The sequence below is a fragment of the Esox lucius genome, chromosome 12 (assembly GCF_011004845.1).
Source record: "Esox lucius isolate fEsoLuc1 chromosome 12, fEsoLuc1.pri, whole genome shotgun sequence".
In the NCBI taxonomy this organism is placed as follows: Eukaryota; Metazoa; Chordata; class Actinopteri; order Esociformes; family Esocidae; genus Esox; species Esox lucius.
Genome location: NC_047580.1, coordinates 25,703,586 through 25,707,697, shown reverse-complemented (window position 1 = coordinate 25,707,697; position 4,112 = coordinate 25,703,586).

The window sequence follows — 4,112 nt, the reverse complement described above, 5'->3', positions numbered from 1 at the left end:
TGTGTTGTGGTTATTATACAATGAATACAGTGGGGAGAACAAGTATTTGATACACTGCCGATTTTCAGGTTTTCCTACTTACAAAGCATGTAGAGGTCTGTAATTTTTATCATAGGTACACTTCAACTGTGAGAGATGGAATAAAAAAAAAATCCAGAAAACCACATTGTATGATTTTTAAATAATTAATTTGCATTTTATTGCATGACATAAGTATTTGATCACCTACCAACCAGTAAGAATTCCGTCTCTCACAGACCTGTTACTTTTTCTTTAAGAAGCCCTCCGGTTCTCCACTCATTACCTGTATTAACTGCACCTGTTTGAACTCGTTACCTGTATAAAAGACACCTGTCCACACACTCAATCAAACAGACTCCAACCTCTCCACAATGGCCAAGACTAGAGAGCTGTGTAAGGACATCAGGGATAGAATTGTAGACCTGCACAAGGCTGGGACGGGCTTCAGGACAATAGGCAAGCAGCTTGGTGAGAAGGCAACATCTGTAGCGCAATTGTTAGAAAATGGAAGAAGTTCAAGATGACGGTCAATCTCCCTTGGTCTGGGGCTCCATGCAAGATCTCACCTCATGGGGCATCAATGATCATGAGGAAGGTGAGGGATCAGCCCCAAACTACACGGCAGGACCTGATCAATGACCTGAAGAAAAACCATTAGTAACACACTACGCCGTCATGGATTAAAATCCTGCAGTGCACGCAAAGTCCCCCTGCTCAAGCCGGCGCATGTCCAGGCCTGTCTGAAGTTTGCCAATGACCATCTGGATGATCCAGAGGAGGAATGGGAGAAGGTCATGTGCTCTGATTAGAGCAAAAAGCTCTATTTTTGTCTCAACTCCACTCGCCGTGTTTGGAAGAAGAAGAAGGATGAGTACAACCCCAAAAAGACCATCCCAACCGTGAAGCATGGAGGTGGAAACATCTTTCTTTGGGGATGCTTTTCTGCAAAGGGGACAGGACGACTGCACCATATTGGGGGGAGGATGGATGGGGCCATGTATCGCGAGATCTTGTATCCATGTATCGTGAGAGCATTGAAGATGGGTCGTGGCTGGGTCTTCCAGCATGACAACGACCCAAAACACACAGCCAGGGCAACTAAGGAGTGGCTCCGTAAGAAGCATCTCAAGGTCCTGGAGTGGCCTAGCCAGTCTCCAGACCTGAACGCAATAGAAAATCTTTGGAGGGAGCTGAAAGTCTGTATTGCCCAGCGACAGTCCCGAAACCTGAAGGATCTGGAGAAGGTCTGTATGGAGGAGTGGGCCAAAATCCCTGCTGCAGTGTGTGCAAACCTGGTCAAGAACTACAGGAAACGTATGATCTCTTTAATTGCAAATGAAGGTTTCTGTACCAAATATTAAGTTCTGCTTTTATGTCATGCAATAAAATGCTAATTAATTACTTAAAAATCATACAATGTGATTTTCTGGATTTTTGTTTTAGATTCCGTCACTCACAGTTGAAGAGTACCTATGATAAGAATTAGACTTCTACATGCTTTGTAAATGGGAAAACCTGCAAAATCGGCAGTGTATCAAAATACTTGCTCTTCCCACTGTAGGTTGTTATTATTAAGTGAATTGTTTCAGTTATAAAGCCTGGCATGAGCAACTGTAGTGCTCAGGGGCCTGATTGGCATCATGTATATATTTTTTAAGTTAACATTATTTAACAGATGTAATTCCACACTGAAGACCTTAACTGAGTTGAAGGTTTACTACAGACTTCAAGCCAAAGTACTTTTGCTCATGTTTGGTGGGTGTTGATAGGTGTGGAATCCCTGAAGAGAGCCATCCGAGAGTTATGTTTATTACAGAAATCCATTTGTGAGGGAGGATGTACTTTGAAATCTTTTGAAGAATAATTTATTATTCTTTCCATGTGCTGTAAGGTTTTTATTTTTCATTTTTCCCCCTCAAAGATTTCAGTTTGTTTTTCAATTGATTTATTCACATTATAGGTCACATTAAAAGTGGAAAAAGTTCTGACATTATTTCTCTTTGTCTCATTCTTTTACATCACAAAAACCTGCCATTTTAACAGGGGTGTGTAGACCTTTTATATCCACGGTATGTACAAGTGGAGTGTATAGATGTGTTGTTAATGCTAATGCATTACATATGGCAATAAAAAATTTGCAATGGATGCAAGTAAAGGGCAGAACATTTATTAAGTATAATGTATGCAAAAGTGGGATAAATAGTTGTGCAGGTACAATTGAAGGAGTAGGGTAGCATGTATTAATGTAGGGTCGTAAAATGTGTTGAAATCCAAGAAATCAACATTAAATTGGCAGACGATTTTTCTCTTTCGACAAAATAGGAGTGAACAGTTCAGAGTTTACAAAGTTAGGGTTGCTACAATGCTGATTAAATGATAATATCAATCAAGAAATTTGCCACCTTGAAAATGTTGTAGGTCCTCACAAATTGTTGGACTATGGAGGGTGGGGTTAAGGGCTATTTCTGGAGCATATATGGGTACAATGGTAAGTTCTTTGCTCTGTAACTCATGCATTGAGCAAAAATGTAATAGCTGTCAAATGCTCGATTTCTCTGTAGTGTCCTCAAAATCCACTGGATGACATGGTCAGGGTTCCCTTCTAGAGAAGAGAGAGAAGCAGAGAAGAGAGGATGTAAGGAATCAAGAATATGGTAATGATATTATGAAAAAAATTGTTTTATTCTACGGAAGTGATTAAAATAGCTATAAATGAAAACAAAAAATCCTCTTTACACCACTAGATGTCATCAGTCCTTTAGATCAGTGGTTAATACATCTTATTCCCCCTGCTCAGGTGCCCTTCATCTTCACAAAAACGTCTGAGGGCAAACTGAGGACATTTCTGGAAACCGTTTTACTCGGGGACTGTCCACCAAATCTACAACTAATAGTCAAATTTCCAGTGAATGTGTTCCATAAGTATTTGGACATTCGCACGTTTTGTTTTGGCCATGTAATCCAACACCTTGGACTTGAAATGTAATGAAACGATGGCTTAAAAGGGCCACACAAAAGTGGCCTTCATTTCAGATTGGCAAAAAAAAGTATGTGACAACACATCAATGTCGTCTAAAGTTTGTGAGAAGGCATATGAGAGATTCCGACGCCAAGCGTTGGAGGATTCTATGGTCTGATAGCTTCCACGCTAAGCACTATGTTTTGGCAGAAGCCTAACAGCACATCATCTTCAGAATACTATCCGTACCATGAACCATGGTGATAGCATTATGCTACGAGGATGCTTATCTGCACCAAGAACAGGAAAGCTTGTGAAAATAAAGGGCAAAATGGTTGCAGCAAAGTACAGAGAGATCCTGGAAGAAAACTTGCTGATGTCTGCAAGAGACCTGGGACTTGGGAGAAGATTCATTTTGAAACAGAACAATGGCACCAAACATGAAGCCAAAGCCACACTGAAGTGTCTTAAAAACAAAAAGCTCAATGTCCTGAGTGGCGAAGTCAAAGCCCGAACCTCAATCCAATTGAGAACATGTGGAAAAAGTTGAAAATTGCTGTTCACAAAAGGTCTCCATCCAATTTGAAATTTGCTGGAGAATAAGCAATTTTGCAAAGAAGAATGGCCTATAATTGCTGTGTCCAGGTATCCAAAGCTGGTGGAGAGTTTTCTAAATAGACTCACGGATGTAATTGCTGCCAAAGGTACCTTTACCAAATATTGACTAAAGGGGGTGAATACTTGCGCAATCAATTATTTTCTGTTTGGTAGTATTAATTTATTTACAATTTCACTTACTTTTCACTTGGCAAAAAAGTTAAAATTAAATCAGTGGCAAAAAAGTCCTAATTAAATCTGTCTAGATCAATCAAAATCTGGAAAGGTCAAACACCTGGTTTGAATACATTTGAGAGCCAGTGTATATGACTGATCCAGATAGCCAGAACATCTCAAGGTTTTTGTCAAAACCAAGTGCTCAGTCAATCACCGTTTTTTAATAAATTTTTTTTACGTATTTTGTAATCATAAATTTTTCGCACACAAGTTTCTTTTTCCTTTTTTTGCGTTAAATCACACCCATGCTGCTGCCGAGAACGCGCATGAAACACTGTGCTTGTTGTGATGTATGAAG